The 20,941-nt window shown below is 45.6% G+C and overlaps 1 long non-coding RNA gene across 1 annotated transcript in view; it reads left to right on the top strand.

Moving 5' to 3' along the window:
- The window catches only part of LOC126049645 (uncharacterized), a 36,805-nt gene that overhangs the window by 15,113 nt on the left and 751 nt on the right, over window positions 1-20,941 (top strand). Inside the window, exon 2 of the long non-coding RNA XR_007509282.1 lies at window positions 20,075-20,451. This is a non-coding gene — a long non-coding RNA (uncharacterized LOC126049645). The remainder of the gene's footprint in view (window positions 1-20,074; window positions 20,452-20,941) is intronic.

The following is a 20,941-nucleotide window of genomic DNA, read 5'->3' as shown; positions in this document are numbered from 1 at the left end:
TGTCTTACGGCAGCGTTTCCCGGATGGAAATGCTTCTCTTGCTTTATCTGAATATACCTGTCCATGTCCGAGGTAGGATGCACCTGCTGTGCACATATTCCCCCCTCAGGTGCCACTCCGTTCTGGTGCCCTCTGCCTTCCCCAAGCTTTCATTTCATTCCTGCTTTTCCCATCCCTGGACCAGCTGCCTGCCCTGCCAGAAAGGCTGCCTGTGCCCTTCTTGTGGAAGGCAGTTGCCTGCATCAGAAAACTCCAAGAGCTGCCCAAGTCCTGAGCAGTGAAACTTTGTTGTTTCAAAGTCACATTGACCTGAGTGCTGCAGCAAACGTGTATAGCGTCTGCTGCCGTTGTTTCGCATGAGGGAGCTGCAGTCAAATATTAAAAAGGCAGCAAGAGCATTAAATTATTCTGCAACGGAACATTGTCATTCCTCCATAAAACTATTTTGACCTGTAGTTTTCTATGGAGTCCATTGCTCTTAAATGTGCAGTGAGAAAGGAAATTAAAAATTAATCTTTATTTCCATCTCAGAAGAAAACCTTAATTCTCTGCATTGAAATTATACTCATAATCCAGGGTAATAAATTATAGTTTTTAATTGCAGCTAGCCACAGCCAATCAAATGGGGACGTCTCTCTCTCACTTGCTTTAACTTTGCTATACGGAAGAACTCATGGAGTGCTGGAAAAAAATGACATACGTTGACCCAGGCTCTTAACATCATGTAGAATAAGCCCAGGACATATTAAAACAGTCAGGCTCTGCTCTTGTCTGGCACCCTTGAGCCAATGACCTGAAAGTACCTTACGGGCAGCAATTGCACCATACACACAAGCAGAGGGAACTGGGTAAATTCTACCATTTCCATGTGGAGAAGGTGTGGTGTAGCATCTTGTTCAAGGTTATGTAGCGAGTCGATGTTGAATGAGGCACAAAATCTTGATTCTGCTTCACCTGCTTCTGGCTATCAGACAACACCCTCCTGAGCAGGGAGCAGGAGCCAGGATGCCCTGCTCTGGCCCACTGACCCACTTGGCTGACCTTCAAACACCTGAGCTCTGACGTTGTACCTCATCTGACAAAAAGGACAGCTGGTTAAAGCAGATACTTGTTTATGCCCGGTGTCTGGTGCAAGTAACTTCTCTGTTGTTTCACGTTACAGTATGTTGCAGGCGAGTGAAATGTTTCTTAGGATTTGATATTGCTGTATCGCATGTGACAAAAGCTACCTTTGAAATAGGCTTAATAAGGTAGAGCATGCTTTAGGACAGCCAAGGAGGTGTCTCTGTTCCCGAATAACTGATGCTCTGCGTGTGCCTTGCTCTTTCTGTTGCTATCCCATAATGTTTATCTGAGTACTTGCATACTCGCCATACTGCTAGATCATCCTGGCTGGCTGTCATCTCACCACCTGCATAGTGGCACGTAGCCAGGGGTGGTTGTCTCTGAGAGCAGCCCATAAGGTGTTCAAATACCTGTGCAGTGCAGGTACCTGAAATGTGTATGGAGCACCCTTCTCCAAGAAACCTGAGCCTTGGCTTTTTTTTTTTTTTACCCTGTCCTAGCCCAATCAATGTAATATACCTGTGCTAACAAGGAGGATTTTAAAGGTGTCTTAGCACTTCCATGCTTAGCTAGGAAAAGGGAGAGCCAACAGAAATGCAATCCTCAGTTGGAGAGAGAAACAGTGGTGGTTGGAGTCTCAATTCTGATATAGCTCCTAGCTTTTTTCCTTTTTTCTTAATTGTACCAGTATGTGGAAGAGTGGACAAGAGAGGAAAAGGATGGAGAAGTGGCTAAAATATCAGACACAGCTGTGGGAGTGAAATGAGGTCCACCTGACAAAAAGCCTTAAGTGGTTATTATCAATATAATCAGAGTGAAGGTGTTTGTTACTAATTAAGATTAGCTTGGCATGTCCATAGTCATTGATTTGAAAAAGACTGTAAAATCTCTGCAGTCAGGGTCTTCAGTCTGTGACCATTCCTCCTCAGGAGCTCAGTACTGTTAGTTGCAATGAGAATAGTGTGGTGAAGTCCTTACCCCGGGATGCATAAAAAAATACAGACCAAAAAAAATAACAACAACGGTTTTGCCCAAGAGCACTTAAGTTCTCGATGGATGGTCCCTAGATACCAGACAGGAGCTTTTATGGGGTCTTACTCTGTGCTTGTTAATACTGGCCGTTTCTAGAGAGCTCTAGGTGGACAAAAAGAAGCATCAGCATGGGCAAAACGTCCCTTTGCCATTATGACAGATCCATGCGCTCAGAAATCCTGCTGCCCACCCCACATCGGATCAGCCAGGGCTGCTGCCTGTGGAGGTCTCCGAGCCCTGTGCCGGTGGGGCGAGGGGCCGCGCGCGTGCCCTGCCCAGGGCCCTGGTGCAGACCCAAACGGCGCGAGCCCTTTACCGGCTGGCTGTCTTTCCTGCTGGGGTGATCAGCAGCTCCACATTAGCAGGACGCGTGCGCGGCAGCAGTTGTGCAAAAAGGCTGATTGACCGGTCTGAAACCTCACACGGGAGCACAAGCGGGCTGGGTGGGAACGGCCGTCCTGTGTGCCGTGGGGAGCGCGCGTTCACGTGCTCTGCTGCCTCAGCCCTAGGGCGCGCTTGGAGGTGAATTAGATGGTTACAAGGAGATAACTTTTGACGTCCTGGAGTTGTTCTTCCATCTCTGGACATCTCAGCTCTTTCACGCGTTTTGTTACACAGCGCTCTCACAGAAATGTGTGTATCGGCAGGGGCTGCTTCTGTCTGAAGTCACGGAGATGTAGATGAGCAGCTTGCACCGACATAGTCTCAGTGTGCAAGTTTTAGCTAGATTAAAGGTAGCTTAATGTGTGCTCATATAGGGTAAGCACACCTCTGACTTGTTTTATCTGAGCGGCTTTTGAATGTGAATTCTATCCCTTTCCTAGGCAGGATTCACCATGGCATAAGAAATGGGACTGCTTGGACACTTTTCCTGGCGTAAACTTACTTCCTTCTCTTCTGGTTCTACCAACTGGATTTACCTCTAAGTAATTGTCCCCTCTTGGAGCATTTAGACATGAGTCAAAGCTGCGTAGCTTTTCCACTCTTCCGTTGTTTTCCCTCCTAAATCAGTTCCTCACAGTTCTTGGTAATTTTTTATTCTATATTTATTTCCCACTTTCCCTCTTAGTTTCCTACAAATAATGCAGTGGTAAAACAATTGTTGGGCCTCTTTTCCTAGTTGTTCAAATTGTAGAACAGCATACTCGGATTGCTACTGAGGTAAGTAACAAATACAATTTCTTATGGCTCATGAAAGTGATTCTTAAATTTTGAATGAGACAAATTTGTGATGCAGAAAGCAGAGACTGCCAGTTAGGTACTCACCCAAAACCTCTGCTTCCCAACAGGGAGCAATCAGGGAGAACAGAACACCCAGCGGACTATCACTCGTATGTGTATACAGACAAGGCTCTTTCTGGAAATTAAATGGTTTATCTAAAGTTATCAGACTGCTGACTGCTCTTTAAAAGAGGTACTTCAGAGCTGGGGAAATAACTACAGTTCTATTTGTCAAATCCAAAGGAAGAACGATCCTGGAATTTATTATCCCGTATGCGTAATTTTTGTTTTTAGCAAAATATTGAAACGAGGATTTATGCACTAAACAAACATGTTTCCGGAAGATGATGGCAGCTGTATGCCTTTAGCAGTAGTGGCGGCATAGTGAATATATCTCATCAGAAAATCTTTTATTTTATAGGACAATAAAATTAGTGAATGAAAGCAAAAAGAGAGGTATAATGGATCTCAATTTTAACAAGCATATGAATCAGTATCTCATGAGATCTTGCCTGAAAAAAGTGTAATAGTATTTGAGCAAGGACATGCAGAAAATACGGGAAAGAGAATAGGGGAGAAGAATAGGAGGCGTAATCTTGTGACCACTGTTGGAGACTAAGATAGGATGGCCTGGTTTTCAGGGTCTCAGCCAGTGAGTTTAAATCCTTGCCCTGCCAAGGACTTTACAAGAGCACGTCATGTCTGGGTTTTTTTGTGGGTCTTGGTTTGCCAACATTAAATGAACAGTACTATGGCCCTTCTTGCTTGTGAGAATGATGGCATTTAAAATTGAGAGGTTCCATGAACCGTGGGAGTGGAGACCATGTAACAATGTCAGATTTTTCCACCCTGCCATATGAGCAATTATAAGAAATTATCCATTTCTCATCATTTCATGCTTCACGCACAAGGGGGGCAGACTCTGGTTCCTATTAGAATAGTAGCATTTCATACACGTTTTCCATCAGTGCAGTTATTGACGCAAGCTGCAGAAACAAGAAAAATAAGGCAAAAGGTCTTTGTGACTGTAGAACAACCCCTTCCCCACAAGTAACTGTTACACTTCTGTTACAGGCAGTTGTTTTTTGGTTTTGGTTTTTTTTTTTTCCCTTTGATTTGACTAGGATTGTGTGGGAAGAGGAAAAAGATTTATCTGGTGTTTGGAAATTTCCTGTCGTGACAGCAGGAGAAAAAAAAAAAGTCTTTTTTTTTTCCTCTATCCTGGAAATTTGTTAGACGAGCTCCTCACTGGGGCTACGCGGTGATCGTTCACGCTCACGGCCATGTCATTTGGTGTTTGCTTGCCTTCCTGGTGACTGGGAAGGAAGGGGATTGCTTTCTCTGTCCCCCTGCAGCCTGGGGACACTGCTGTTCTGTGGGCCAGGAGCATTTGCTTTTGCCTACTCCCCCGAACACGTGTGCTAGCCAGAGAGATTGTCTCTAACGTCGGCTGAGCAGCTCTTCCTCACGCGCTCTTCTGTATCAAACACTTCCCACCTTGAAAACTTCCTTGGTTAACTGCTCATTTCAAAATCATTATTAATGTATTTGCACAGGGATTTTGGAATTTAATTAGCCTCTTTTGAACTGCTCTTAGTGTGTTTGTCTAGAGAAACAGAAAATCCCTCCATGACTTGTTTGCTTTCTTCATTCGTTGGTTTTCACTGGAAGGGAAAGATACCGATGGGTTTTGCAGGGTTGCATCCTCCTGATGCGACTGGTGCTGCATCTGAGGATAAGCCGCGGGGCTCTGCGAAGGAAGCTGCTTCTTCTGCGGTGCATCGGGGAGGTCTCTGCTGTCCAGGGGAGGGAGCGGGAGCGTTGGCACAGGCTGGGCTGCTGAGCACAGTAGGACTCGGTCAACTGGTGATAAGGATCTGTGCGACGTCCAAGCACACGGCTGGCTTTTACTCCTGACCTAGACGTGTTTGCGCCGTGGCAGCTGTGCTGGCTGAACGGGGCTCCCATTTCCCTCTTCGTTAATTTCCCTTGGGAAATTCAAATCCCTGACTGTGATTTGAATGTACCCCACTTCCAGCAGCCAGAGGCCAATTGGCACAACGTGGTTTTCACCTCATTTCTTGAAAGCGCGTGTTTGGGGCAGCGGTTCTGCTACAGTGCATCCAGAGCGTGTTGTGGGCTGTGCGGGTACATGCGTGCAGGTCTGCAGGCGCTCGGTTTTCATTTGAAGGCTGTTTCAAGTTGTGTTTTTTTTCCTTTTGTCCGATCCTGCTTTGAAAAGCAAGGCTGGGCAGAGCAGGATGGGGTTTCTGGTGTTCCCTGCCGCTGCAGGAGCACACACATACGTTCTCTTTCTCTCTCGCAAACTACAGTGGTATGATCGCTGCCTCTGGTACTGTTGTATTGCTCCCAAATTGGGGAATGATGACTAACTTAATCACTTGATAGTTTTGATTTCTAAAATTAAACAGCCTGCCATATGTGCAACACTGTTGCTATATTTATGCCAGCAGTTAGCAGACAGCATCAGCCCAGTTAGAGGGGCTTCGCAGCTGCGGCTTGTGCCTGTGCTGCTGTTGTGTGTACACAGATGTTTCTTCACCCTTTTCCTAATCGCAGCCCTGTAGACATTCCTCTTGTAAAAACAAAAACACTTGTGCTCATAGAGCTTTCTGGACAAACTCTCCGCCATCGCTTTGTAAACACGTCCTGATGCTCCTTGGTGCATCTCAGCTCCAAGGAACGGGTGGAAGGGTTGAGCGACTGGATCAAACCCAGCAGACAGTGCAGCAAGCCAGAATTGAAGGCTCCAGCCTCAGCCCTAAAGCAGCTGCTCTCTGAAGAATCGGGGAGAGCGAGTGAGCTGCAGAACGGGGGAAACGGTGTGTGCTCCCCCCGAGGAGTCACCTCGAGAGCCGCGCGTGGCCCCAGGGACGCGTGGCAGCACGCTGTCCCAGGCTGCCCGAGCTGTTCCGTGAACGAGGGGATGAGACGCCTTTCTTCCACCGTTGGCTTTGTAGGAGCTCACTTAGCACCGCGCAGATTTATTTGGATTCTAGGAGAGAGAAAATAAGAGGAATAAGCAGTGGATAAAAGCCAAGGTGAAATGTACTGAAGCGGAAGGAGTGGAGCCTTGTTCTTTGGAGGAGGACGGTCTGAGGGATGAGTTGTTAGTTATTATTTCGGTTCAGACAACATTCCTCTGTGATCTTAGACGTGTTACTTAACTTTGTTTTCTAGCAGGAAATCTGGCTTGCCTGGCAGAAGGATTAAGAGATGGAATGAATATTTAGCACTAACTAAGAGTGTTTGGGTGAAACTGAAATATTTTGACATATTAGATCTGATTTTACCAACTGACTTGGTGATTTATATGTGCTTTTGTTTTTGGCGTTGAGCAAGTGTCGCTGCAAAGCATTAGCAGCAGTGTGTTTTGGTAGGGTTGCATGTGCTTGTTGAGTAGGTGGCAGGAGAGGGTTTGTTTTTCATTTGCTTAGGCTTTTTATTTAAAACAATTGGAATCCTTGGGGATTTCTTTCTTGCAGAATAGAGCTATATGGATCTGGCAAGTGTATGTCATGGAAGCAGAGAGTATCTCTGTCCCTTAGGACAATGTCAAACTGAGAAACTCATATCAATTAGATCAGAAAAAAACCCAAATTATAGACAAGTTTCTGTGCCTGCTGCACACTCTCCTCTAAGGAAGCATGAATGATTCTGGGGTACAGGGGCACCTCAGAGCACCCAAGGGTGACCCATGCACTTCATAACACTGTGCACTAACCTGTCATTTGTCCCTGCAAATTTTGGAGATCATCTTCCGTACCTGAACAACATTCCAGTGTCTATAGCTAGTTCTTCTTTGACTGAGTTGCATGAGGCTTGTATGCATGGACCAGTTTTCATTTTAGAATTTCCCCACAACGTGCAAATTCTTTCAAATTTCATGGAGATATAGGGGCAAAAGGAAACACTGACAGGTCTCTTCTTCAAAAAATCTTCCCGCTAGTATTTTTTTTTTTTTTTTTTTTTTTGGCGGGGGGGGGCGTGATCCACTTCCTTCTGCTCCTTGTTTATTGGGAGCAAAGGAGGAGGCCTGCTGGATTGTTTGCTTTTGTTTATTAAGTTTGCTTCCTTTAGGAAGATTTTCAAGCCCACTGTGGCTGAGGCAGGGAAATGCCTTCCTATGCTCCACCTCTGCTCAGAGAGCAGCAGTCTGGCATACAAAAACAAACAAGCAAACCTTGCGAATAATCCTTTCTTAAAGACAGACAGACCAGGTTCCCAGCATTTGAAGTTTTCTTCTGAAACCAGGGATCAGCATTTCCATGGATTCACAGAACTGCTTTTATACCTTGAAAGAGCATTTGCCTTTGCAGGCAAAAGGAGCCTTTATGATTTACTGTTTTGCCTGTGGAAAATTCCAGGTAAACTACTTACAATTCTCAGGTGTCTGGAAAGCATGGAGCATTGGGAAAGGAGGAGGGATGCTTCTTTGCCAAAGGCAGCGTGGGCAGCAGGCAGGTGAGCTGGCTTCTCTCTCTGGCTTGTCACCTTGCGTAGCTCAGCCTCCCTCAGTTTCTGCATCCGAACAGTACTGTTTACCAGTATTACTAATAATGATACATGATAAATTATTAACATTTGGAAAAGGCTTGAATTTATTTGCAGAGAGCTGCTCTGGAGATGCAAGGGTGACTAGTCTCTTCTCCCCCCAACCCCCTTTTTTTTTTCAGTTAGTTAACTAACTTTGAGTCCCTACTTGGACTTATATTTTAAATGGTAAAACTGCAGCGTCAAGGAACTTGCTGTTTTTGCCAGCAGGGCATTTGGCCCTCTCCTTTTTGCTGTGCTCTCTTTGCCTCCCATCTGAAAGACAACGTGGGATATATTGATCCTAGCTTTTAGGTCTTGTTCTATTTATGAAGCTAGATTTGTGGTATAAAGGTACAAACACCATTTCAAAAGGGAAGATCTATATTAGAATGACAACGAGAATAAATTAAAGCAGCCTCCCCTCTCTAACGGTCTGCCGGGTTGCCGTTACCCAAGGGAATGCCCCAGTGCCTACCTGAATGATGCTTTAAAGTCTCCAGTACCAGGGGTTTTTCTTGAGCACAGTATTGATTTCTGTTACTACATTAAGCTTTTAGCTTTGCAAATGGTTTTCTTTGAAATCATTAATATTGCGATGTGCAGCATGAGGGGTGACATAGCTCTGCTGCTGGGGTACTGACTGTGATCGCTTCCTTCTTCCCTTCCTCTGCTGAAGCCCCATTCAGCTGATGCACCGGGAGGAGAGCAAGGAGAAAAGGAAGTAAAGTTGCAAGCCAGGATGGCCTCTGAACTGGGTGAGGAAGACCAATTTTTCAATAAATTGAAAGCAATGGTTTAAGCTTTCCTAGGGGTCGTGAGTCTGGGGTGGGGGGGGGTGAGAGCACAGCCTACGGCTGTGGTTGGGGTCCTCTGGGTGGGTACGTGGTCGCTTAGAGCGGATGTGGGGAGGCTGTAAAAGCTCCATGGGGGCTGAGACCTGTCATCAGCATGTTTATTCCTGCTTGAACAAGGAATCTTAGATAAACTCAGTTATCAGGTAAACTGATTTTACCACCTTAAGGCTGAAGATATTTAACATTAAGTGGTGACAGGCCAGGACTGGAGGGCTGTTACTAGCATTAGACTGAGGTTTAGACCAGGTCCCAAGTTCGTTACTGTTTGAGAGATTAGCACAGCAGAATCAGTAATTCCAGATGGTTATGGTTGTTTCAAATCTGTCCAGCTCCCTGTTTGACGGGAACTGCTTGCAGACAGGAGCATGTTACTGCAGATGCAGCTATGCTGTTTGAAGCAGCTCATTCCCTCCATCCCCTGTCTCCTCTCTGTCGCTATTCCTTCTCTATGCCCTGCTTCCTAGCCTGGCTTCCTGCTTTCAGGATTGTCCCTCACCCCAAGGGAGTAGGAGGGATACTGCAACATAGGTGGATGCTGTGAAACTGTCATCCTCCGCCAAAGAGTGCAGACACCCACTGGGATGCCCGGGCAGGGTGGGGGTTATCCACCGTGGGAATGGTCTCCTTTTGCAGTGGTGTTGCGGGGGGGAGGATGTTAATACCAGCTCTTTTGCTCTGGAGGAAAGAAGGGAGGGAGGGCTGGCTTGCCTCTTGGCTGTTTCTATTTGCTGCTAACTGTTTCTCAACCCCTGTGAGGCATCACTGCTGTCTCCAAATGACTTTGTCCCAGGAGCTTGAAGGGCTTTAAAACTCCTGTGTGCCAGTCTTCCTGCTGCTTCCCAGTGGAAGGATATGGGCCTTCTCTGTTCTCCATGGACAAACCGAGGTCTCACGTGAGCCAGGCAACCATCTAGCAGCGCACATCTTACCTTCGCATAGTTATCCTTGACCCTAGACGGTATTTAGTGTAATGGGCCACAACCCCACAACCTGACAGTACTGCCCCCTTTGCCAAACCGTCTAAAAGCCAGTTTACACAGGAATTCCAGTTTCTGGGTGTTTCCTGCTGGCTGGGGCAGGACCCAACCCCATGCTGTTCCTGCCCATCCATAGTTGCAGGAAATCCAAAGGCTGCTAAAGGCATTCCCTTTCGGATTGCGTGCAACACCGCCTCCTCTTTGCTGCCCAGCAGTTGATGAAGTTGATGAAGTCCTCTATGCTTTATTAGAAGGGATGAAGCAATGATATAGGACAAAAAGTAATCTTCCAGGTCCAGGAATAAATCACTGCTTTCCTAGGCCGTTGATTAGTCATTCCTGGATCAGTCTGGCTCCCCGGTCCACAGGGTCTGTGTGCATGAGCCCAAGGACCTGGGTCCTTCAGGTCTAATAATATTGCTTCATTTCAGGACAGGGCAAGGAGCTTTTTGCCCTTAACAATCCTGACTTCACTGCTGTGGTGAGTTCTTGGGAGACATGGAGGTCTGCCTCTCCTGTTACAGAAAGGAGAGATGTTGTGATGCGGTCACAGAAACGATAAGTGCCAAAGGCCTAGTGGCTTCTGTGTCATCTGGCCCTCACGGTTATTTTAATGCCAGTCTTTCACAGGACAGAAGGCTGGAAGGGACCTGGAGAAATTGTCTAGTCCCTTCCAGTGCCCCAAGATGGAGTCAACTCACTCAAAGCTTTGTTTTGGTGCAGCGTAGCATCCTTCACCTAAAACCAGTAATTCACGCACACAATTTGTATATGTAAAGCTGGAGCATTAGTTACAACTCTGTGATTTGATTTAGTTTTTAGTATTTTTTTTCTCTATCGTGTCTCTATCCAGACAGCTCAAACAAGAGGCAGTCTTCATCACTAGAAAGAGTTTCCCAGGTTTGCTGACAGCGTGTGTGCTTTGAGAAGTGATGAGCCTCCTACCTTAGCAAGCAGCAGAGAAAATTTTTCTTTCCTGCGATCTTCCCCCCTCCCCCAGTCCACTAGTGTGTCAAAACCTTGAGTTTTGTGTAAAGTTGTTAAATAAGCTTCTAGGCAAAATAAAAGATCAAAAGGGGTCTAATTAGCTGCAGTCTGCTTAGGAATTGTGGATGTTCACCTAGTTTTATAAATTGACACTTTTAACATTAGAACTCAAAGCAAAAAACGATGTAATTATTCCCTTTTTTTGAAGCTTAGGTTTAATGTCTTTATTGAAAATTGGGTACTTCTATGGCATCTCAAGATGCTTTATTCTATCAAATCTGGAGCAAGTAATTTTTCATTTTGGATTGTAATGTGGTATAAATGATAAGGGCCTGATTCAGAAAGCTCCCCCCGCCCTGTACTGGCAGCCTGACGAGAAAGCTTCATAGTCACATCACAGTAACCCTGAAGATAATCTATGGTTTGAGTCTTTGTGGAGCTGCTCACTTTAATACGGGGGAAAGAGTGAGATTTTGAGCTCTTAGTTAGGGTGCCCGAACCTCGCTTGTCATCACAGGATAATTAGTTCTTTTTGTATTTTTTTTACCAGACATAGGATGCCAAGGCAAAAGTATATTTATCCTATAACCTTTCTGTGCTGCGATCATGTCTCTGGCAGTACTTCGGGTCTAATTTAATTCTCAGAGAAGGTAGCAGGTAATTGAATGGAGAACATCTGGTGGTTCAAGCAAAGGAGGAATGAGAGATAGATAGATTAGCTTTGTTACGAGTTTTTCAATTTTGTTCTGATATGAGCTGATCATGTGTCTTGTTTCCCAGTCTCTGATCATTTGGGCATACCATGTATGATTCACTTTCACATGTTAAACCTCGCCAAGTTTGACCTCAGTAAACTAGAGTAGCATGGATAGATGAGGGGAGGGTCATCGTGAAGTTACATGCTAGAGCTGGATGCGTTACGAATTTTATTTATGCTGTGGCAGGACACACAGGCTCCATTTAGAACCAGAGGTTGATGGGGCTGGCATTTTACTAATGCATAGGAAGTCCTGGTGCCTGCCCTAAAGACCTTACCACCCATAAAGACAAATGGCAAATACAGGATTTGTGAGAGGGTGACTGCAGAAAAGGGTCAGTCCCTCAGTGAACTTTAAACTTTTTTTGGATGTTTATCTAAAAGTTCATGCAAATGGAGGTGGGTTTCTTTGATGTGAGATTCTCATGAGAACTGTCTTTTGTAATTTCAACTGCTCCCTGGCTTGTGTCAGAAATACCGTAAGTGGGGTCTCCCTTGGGATTTGGCATAGCCCAGGTTTTAGCTGGGCTGGAGGGGAAGTGGGGCAAGATTTATGCATCAGAACAGTAAAGAAATTTTTATTGGCATCTTTTATGTTGTCCTAATTTGAAAGTTTCAATTCTTGATGATCATGCTGGGCATAGGTTCAAGGTTTCATTTGCACTTGGCTCAGCTCAGATGCTGGAGGAAACTTCCGTGATGGGAGACAGATCCTTTTCCTTCAAAAACATAATTTCTCAGTAGACGGTAGGATCGGATTAGAGCTTACGTTGAGAATCCAGTAGGGATTTGCTTGAATTTTTCCAACTCTGCTTCTCTGATGCAGTGTGGTGATTAGAGGAGAGCTTTTCAGGTGTCCCTCTGAGAGCAGTCTGGCTACTTGTTTCTGTGGGTTCTTCAGTAATTAGAGCTCACTGAATGAAAAGCTTGGTACATCCATGTATTATTGATTCATAAAGGTTTTCCTGAGAGAATGGGTGTTCATTCTTTATTGCTCCTAAATTATTTTATTGGCTAACTAGTAAACAGACATTGCTTTGTAACCCTGAGACAGCTGCTTTCTGGGAAAGGTTCAATTATTCTTTCTTTGTGCATACTCTATATGGACTTTGCTGCCATACAGCATATGTATGGTCCCAGGCCTTTTCCCATTTGCTACTTAAGCAAGATGCCCAGTGGCTTTGGTGGGAAGAGAAAGAGCCCAAAAGCAGCTCTGAGAGCCACTGCAGTTTGATGCAATGAGCAGCTGATGCAATTTAGCGGCTGATGTAACATAAGGCTGCTTTTGTTAAGGAATTAATGAAGGGGAGTTTCAGTCCTGGTGTCCCACCCAGAGCAAGAGGAGATGGATGTTCTCTCTGGCTGTACATTGGGTCGAGGACTTGACCTCCAGTCAAAAGACAAACGTTGTGGAGCTACTCCGTGCTGTCGGACTGGTTGCTGGAAGGGTTTGTGTCATGCAGAGCATCACTCCTGGGAAAGCTGAGCTTGGACAGCACTGAGCAGCTTGCATCTGGCTCTCATACTGCCATAATGGTCATTAAATAACACTTTAATGTTTTAGAGCTCAGTGTTTTTGTTTAAGTATTAAATAAAGGTTTTCTTTTAAGGAAATTTAGTTTAATCATCTGGTTGCATGGCTGACTTGAGTAGGAGTGCTGAAAGTCTGCAAAATTCCCCAAATACACCAGAGAACGTAAGTCTTTACAGTTTTGTAAACTATACAAGGTAAAGTAAGTGGACTAATAGGTTTGTGATCTGTAACTGAGGGACATGAATGTGTGCACATATTAGAGGTAGGAAACCAACACTTCCACCAGAATACGCAGCTGCTATTTTCGGTGAAGTGAACACGCTCTTTGGTTTTTCTTTGTCTTTTCCTGGGTTGCTTATACCAACCTGCCTACTCTAAGGGCTTCCTTCAGAAGTATGTGATTTTTCCCTTTTTTCTCACTTCTCAGGAACATGCAAGTCTCGTGAATTCCAATTATTGTTTAACCCTTTAGAAAGTCACCTAAGTTGGCCAACACACTGTACAGCTGCCCCTCAAATCAACTGTATTGCCTCTAGATAATGCCTGGTGCTTTAGTGCCAATCCAAAAATTCCCAGAGTGTACATCACCGGTTAGGTAATAAAGAGAGAAATTCTTACCTGAACAGGAGGTTGTAAGTACACAATAAAGAGCTGGATTAGATGGATTATAATGTGTATTATTACTAGGTTTTGACTACCTACAAACTAGGGCATCAATCATGTAATTATGTAACTTATGATTACATAAAAATGCTCCCTCTTCAAATAGCCATTGCAAACTTGATCTTTCCTCTGCTGAAGTGACCTGTCAGCTGCTCATTGTGATTCATTAAATATGTTGCAACTGAGTTATAATCATCATTAGTTTTACAGAATGCATCCAAAACCAAGGATAACCTTTTTTGCTTTCACTGAAACAAGCTGTCATGGGTGTTGATGTGTGTCTCCCTCACCTAGAGAAGTCTTGGTCCTAAAGTTCCCTTCCAATGTTTTTGGTTCCTGAGAGTTTCTTAGGAGTTTTCAAGAATAAGGCGGCCTCTTGAGAGTAACATAGCAGCATACAGAAAACAGAAATTTGTAAAATAATATTAACTTCAATAATTTCTTGGGCTTTATAAACTTAATTTCAGATTACTTTCTTCTGACCATTTTGTTTTCAAAAGCATTCATCAGAGCACTGGGTTTTCATTTCCTTTCAACTGACAAATTTTGGAATCAGACAAGATACATCTCTCTGATTACTGCAGGACAAGGCTTATAGGTAGAGATAACGTCTTTTATTACACAAACTAGTATGGCTGAAGAGCTTAGGTAAACTTTGAGGCATGTGAGGCCTTCAAGTCTGAAACAGAAGCTTTCAATGCTAAGCGCATGCTGAATAAGCAGTTGCTTGAGGTTTAGTTAGGTACGTGTCAATTAGACCATCTCAGCATGGCAGGGGGGGAGATGGTGAGTACAGGTATCTCTAGGTCATAAGAGTGACTACAAAATATTGCTAGATTATTTGTAAGCATCATCTGGGACACAGGTGAAGGGTGGCAGAATTTGATGAGGAAGAGTCTGTCTGTGTCTTAGGTGTGGGAAAGATGCGTTTCTCTTGAATGATCTAGGAGCAACATATGAATGTGAAAGTTTTTTTTATTTTATGCTTAGGAGTGTGTGTCCTCCAGAAAGGACTTAAATGTTCTTCAATTTTTTTTCCCTTTTAATCTCTGCAGGCTTTTGCAGGAAGCTTGAAAATGGCTTTTACATTTACAGCCTTTTCTGCTCTGACACAGGCAGAGTAGTCTTCAACGTGGAAGCTGAAACCCCGTCCCTGGTGTAGTGAGTCCATGGAGAAGGTCACATATGACTGACAACGCTGAGCTAGTGAGATCTGCTGTTCTGGTTTTGTCAATGATTACCCCGGCCTGACAAAGGTTCTACCATGAGCATTGTGGTAACTTCTTGAAGTTGATTGGGAGCTATTAAAGAGTGATAAAAATCAGATATTTCTGACCATGGTGATCAAAGGAGGAATTCAGTGATACTACAATAGGTGCTTGGAGTTCTCTGGGCATTGCCATCAGTATTGTTTAATGACCCAAGTGCTATGGCAATGTTGGGTAAATAGCAGCTGTGGCAGGTATATAGAAAAGAAGTTCTTAGGAGACAGGGGTTTCAGAGTGACAACATAACTCACTTGCAAACTGTCTGCTTTCCTTGAACACTGGCGGTTGTCATATTGTGACCGTCAGCCAGGAGGTTGCCCCCACTTCCAGAATCCTGATTTATTCAGAAACCTGCATATTTCCTCTCTCAGGTTTCAAACACGTTGCTTTTGGTCTAAAGGCAACAGTTCTTCCAGCTGAGCTGTTGAAGGTTTCTTTCTGGCTGAGGTTACGGACACATGTTAAAAGCTGGTGTCAGGTGAACTTTGCCTAATAGGATTCTGAAATTTTCGTCCTCCTTTAAGAACGAGGGTAACTTAATGCTCCTGCCCTACCTATAGGAATACGCTGGTTTGGGAGCACAAATCCTCCACTCTGCCATGCTGAAAGATTTTAGCAGCCTGTGCTAAGAAGTTGGGAGGCTCCGTGCACGGAGAGCTCGGTGAGGGTAGCCACCAAGTCCCCTGGCAACCCAGAATGTGTTTTCCCCCATGTTGTCTTTCACTCCAAACTTGTGGGCATCCTCGCACTGCTTGATGTGTGGAGCAGTGGCTGGGGGGAGGTTGGCTTGCTGCATCTCACGCCTTTCATGCCTGAATCCCCCAAATTGCGTGAACCCCCCACATGTTGGAACTGTCTGAATCTCCTTCTTGTTCCTGCTGACCAACAACCAGCAATTTCCCAGGCATCAAGTACATGTATGTGTAGTATTGAGTCATTTCTTTGGGGCTATTGTTTAATTCTTCAAACCATGGAAGGAAACAGGGAGCCTGTTTAGATGTCAGTAAAGGTCACTGGCTATTTTTATAGAATACATTAAAGAAAACCAAAACTGCACAAAAAGAATATTCAGATTGTGAAGTCAGGGCTTTGAAAAATATTTTTGCTGCCAAACTATCACAAATTACTACTGACCACATGCAAACTGATTTTTCAGGGGCTCGTAGCTTGGACAAAGGTGTGTTACTCTCCCCCTAAAAAATTAGTCCCTGGCACCACTGTGACCTTCCTTCCAAATTTTAAAGCAGTGCTCCAAACTATAGCACTGAGACTGTTCAACCAAATGCTTGCAAGAGATATCAGTTGTGGGTTGTTTTTTTTTTAACTTGGGTAAAAAGTTTTCCTGTAGTGGATAAACTGCATTAGCTGAAATGTTCACCCTGAATTCCAGCCGGGGCAGACAACCAGCATGGAAAGCTTTAATTCAAAAGATTAAAATACAGCAAAATTCTAAGCAACCAGAGTCTTATAATAGTGAGTATTGTACAATGTGGTCGGCCTATCAAAGGGAAATAATTTTTTCTGTCTGTTTTGGTTTTGATGTCGTTCCATCAAACATTTAATTGGGAGACACAGCACTAGCTTCAAACTTCATTTTGAAGCAATGAACATGAATCAGACATAAACAAATGGGCTGGGGGCAAACTACACAACTGCCAAGTGGTGGGAGAGATTTTAACAAGGGGCTTTGCAAACCGCTTCCCTGAACGAACGAAATTGCTGCAGAGCAGAAAACAGACCTCAGCCTGGGGTCTGATGGAAGGAAGCAGGGCTTGCACGGCAAATGGAAGGCACCTAAATTGCACAGTCTTGAGCAAGGTATGCGAGTGCTCAGAAAAAGCAGGTCAGGTTGGGAATGCTCTTAGTGTGCAGGGCTGGCACTGGAGTGGTCTGGGCAGGGAGGTGGTGGACTTTGGCAACGTGGTGCAGCTGAGTGGTGGCTTGATCCACAAGCCTGCCAGCCTGCTCTCTTGGGGACAGCAGGGGTAATATTCTGGTGGTTTAGAGGCAATTTATGAGGTTAAACTGCAGGTTATGAGGTTAAATTTGCCCCCATGCAAATGTGGGTCAAAATGCTAATATGTACATATACAAAAACTGTGCAGGCAGCAAGCTTCTTGAAAAATTATACTGGCAGTGACCAGACCTCAGACATCATAAAATAAGGAATAACCTTTGCTAATTCTCAGTCATTGCCACCGCAGAGTATTACAGTTGAGGGACCACAAGCCAGAGAGGCAGGTGGGACTTACTCAAGGTCTTATCTCAAGTCAGAGCACAGCTGAAGGTTCATTCCCCGGTCCATGGTCTTGCCGCTGGAACAGGCTGCCCAGAATTACTGGGAATATGTTTGTTTTTAATCTTTGCACTGTTCTCCTTGCTGACGTGCCTGGAATTTCTCTCCAAAATATTTTGGAGGGGAAATGTGATCATAAAGCTAAAGCTTTGGTCTATGCATGCTTCTTTTCAGGCTCCTAACATCATTGAAAGGGCTAAGTGTTACTAACCTGCCTCCTTTGTTTTTTGACAAGGAGAGTAATTTAAAAAAGAAAATTTAATCCCTTATACTGAGTTCATGTCAGCTTTAACTTAGCCCACATTGCAGGAATTTTGGGAGCCGTTTTACGTTTGTTAAAATAGATTGGGGTCTTTTATTGCTTTTATGACTATATCACTAACTGGGCCCAGAGCCTTGTCATGACTGGCACGTGCAGTGGGTAGAGAAGTCCTGCCCTCGGTGGCGTAAGTGAGAGAAAAGCTGCTCAACCCTGGGGTGAGGTTTGCTGAGCAAAGTGTGCCCAGCCTTCTGCAGAAAGGCTGAGCCTTCGGTTCCCGTCCAGCTCCTTGCAGAAAACCCTGCGCTTCCTCTCCTGTATCTCTGGAGCCTCGTAAGACCCTTCCTCTTCCCAGCATATCACATTGCCCCTGTCTCAAGCTGACTGGCAGTGAATTGTTGCCACTCCTGAGTCTGCCCTTGTTTTTTCCCAAGCAGAAGGTTGAAAGTTCCCGGTTTTTGTGGTCACCGGCCGACTGTCCCAGCGAGCTCACGACTGTCCCAGCGAGCTCATATCTGCCCTGTTGAGAGACAGCTGCGCCCGTCGCGGCGGGGGGAGAGCTTGAACGTGGCCAAGGAACGCCAGTGTCAGGCAGGCATCGTGCCTGCCTTTACCAGGCTGATGGGAACAGACAGGGACAAAGGTAAAGCTTGTGGCATGAAAAGGCTGCTTGTTGCAGTGTTTCATGGCCAGTGAGCGTGACCAGCCTTCAGGGCTAATTACCAAAGGAGAGAGAAGTATGTTCTTGTCAGCAGACCTACAGGGTTACTATTTAATGAAGCAGATATGCAGGTAGCTTGTTCAATGGCACGAGCAAGTGACTGACTTGTGTCCACAAGGATGTAGGTGTGCGTGGCGGAGTTCTTCAGGTGGCTTTCGACCCTTGGTCTTGTCTCTGAGTGTAGTTGGGCACAACCCTCCTCCTCTTTGCAGTGGTGATCTGCAGCCTGCTTTCCTCTTCTCCAGATTTGCCTCTCTACCTTCTCAGCTCTCCTTTTCTCTTTTTTTTCCCTACCGTTTCCCCCTTTTCCTAGCCCAGCACCTCTTGTTTATTCCATCCCATCCTTTCATAGCTTACCACCTTATTTTTCCTCCTCTTTTTCAATTACTGATGTTAAACGGCATTGAACAGCAGTGTCATCGCTATTTCATCAGGCCTGCCCCAGTTCCCTGCTAGTGGTCTGTGGAGCATGTGTGAGCCGGGAACAGCCAGTATCCTCCGTGTGCTTGCATCAGGGTCCCCCGCCGATCGCAGTTGCTCAGCACATCTGACAAGTGTTACTTGTCCTTTTCTCGGGACTGCCCGTGGAGGTGGGCAGGGGGTTGGTGAGCTGTGCCAAACCCTGGTGGGGTTACAGCGAGTGTGGGGATGCCTCCATGCTACAGGAATCCTTTTGTATCGCTGTGCAGTTGTATGCCCAAAAGTTACTTGTGTGTTAATCCAGTGCCTGCGCTGGTCTCCAGGGGGGTGACGGGACAAAGCACAGGGGAATTAATCAAGTGGTGATTTTTTATTATTTTTTTTTCCTCCCAAACCAGTGGGTGTGGGTAGACCCAATGACTCTGACCCTTAAACTCGTACCCTGAATTCATACAATTTATTCCATCCAGTATCACCTTTCACACTGGAGAGACCTGACTTCTAGACTGGAGTAGGTAAGGAGTAGCATCTATGGTGTGACTCCTCTCAAAGCTTGTTGTAGGAACTACTCATTTGCTTCACTGCAACATACGTTTTGACCTGACAGCAGAGCTATGTTTGCCAGGGGATCTTTCTAATACAAAAGTTGATTAATATATAGATTAGACAGTTACGGATCGCCTCTAACAATGTCCCTTGTGCATTTACCAGAAATGATAAATTGATTGTCAAAATTTCACCTGAGCTGATGGTCCTTCTGTGGTTTTGGAAGGAACATGCCGGTTGAAAACTTAGCGTGACAGCAGAGATTTCGAAGCACAACAGCCTACGTGGTGTGAGGAGCACAGACTGCAGGAGGGAGGATGTTGCAGGTCAGAAGTGAGATGCATTGCCAGAAAGTTTGGGAAAAGACACACCGTGCCTGTCTGACTCGAGCCTGCTATTCCCTGCCTGTGGGGATGTCCCTTGGATTCTTTTTGTAGGAGGTTCCCCAGGGTATGACAGTTTGAGAAAACACATTTGACTCGTATGTTCCCTAGAATTCATGCTGGGTTTTCTGTAGAGAAAACTTTTTTTCCCCCACTGGGATATTAAGCAAACAGATTTTGGGAAAGAGCTAGCCTTCCTTTTATTCTCCTCTTTGCCTCTGAATGCGGCACAAACCACCTGATATGAGGCACTGAAGATGTTTTGGTATACAGTTGTGTGCTTGGCCTCAGTTCAGGCTGTGGAAGTGGCTGCCACCCACAGGAGAACAGGCTGGGATGCGGGAGTCAACGCTGTGCTACTGCACGGATGCTTTGGGTCCCAGCCTCTTGCTCCGTGTCTCTACAGAAAACGCAGGCTGTGCAAAAGCAGCCCTTGCCGGCTCCAGGACCTGTCACTGGGTCCACTTGCAGCGATGCTAGGAAATGCACCTGTTGATAGTTGTGCTGCTTCACGCTCTCCATTTCTACCCACAGGATCCAGGCCAGCTCTCCGACGCTGCGGGCCTGTGCTGTCCCCTGGGAAGGGTCCTCCTGCTCCGCTGGCTGCTGGTCACCTCGCAGGGAACAGAGAACCACTGGCTGGCACAGCACCGGAGGGAGCAGGGAAGGATGCAACAGCATCACGAGCCGAGGTGGAAGGAGTAGAAAAAGCAGCAACAACAGGGGAGGTGGAAAGCCCAGAGGGAGCAGGTCCGGGTGGAAAGGTGGTCACTCCCGAAGGAGCAGCGGCGATAGTGGTGGAAGCATCAGAAAACCCGGAGGCGGAAAGAGTTGCTGAAGCATTTGCTCGGGCAGCAGAAAGGATTGCAATATCAGAAGCAGCCAAGGTGTTGCAATCGGCAATAGCCGAGGTAGAGACCTCAGCAGCCGCGGGTTCTTGCTGGGGTGAAGGGGCTGTGGGTGCACGCTCCCCTTGGGTAGGCTCGCTGATACCTGATGGCATGGGAGGCTGCGGCTCCAGCACCGAAGCTAAACCTGGCCTTTCAGCTTTGCCCGCTGAATGCCTCAGGTGGATGGGACTGTATTTCTGCTTAGCCTTGAGCTGCGGGGAGAGATCTTTATTTTGGAAAAATTGCAAGCAATCAAAAAAAAAAAAAAAAAATCCCTGAAATTCCTGCTGAGAGTTTGTGCTCTTTTCCCATCTGGTTTCCCTCTGCCTTCAGATGAGCTTTTTTTTCATGATAGCGGGCACTTTATCACGCCTGGTATAGTTAAGGATACAAAACACTCTCCATTACAGCCCCTCTGGCCACATGCTCATCCTGTTCTAAAGCATTCATATTTGGGGATCAAAAAAGGTCCACGTGTGGTGTTTACTCAGCCGAGAATTTTTATTTGACA

This window comes from Accipiter gentilis, chromosome 23 (assembly GCF_929443795.1).
Source record: "Accipiter gentilis chromosome 23, bAccGen1.1, whole genome shotgun sequence".
Lineage (NCBI taxonomy): Eukaryota > Metazoa > Chordata > Aves > Accipitriformes > Accipitridae > Astur > Astur gentilis.
Note: the sequence above shows the minus strand (reverse complement) of the source record. Positions and strands in the feature narration are given on the sequence as shown.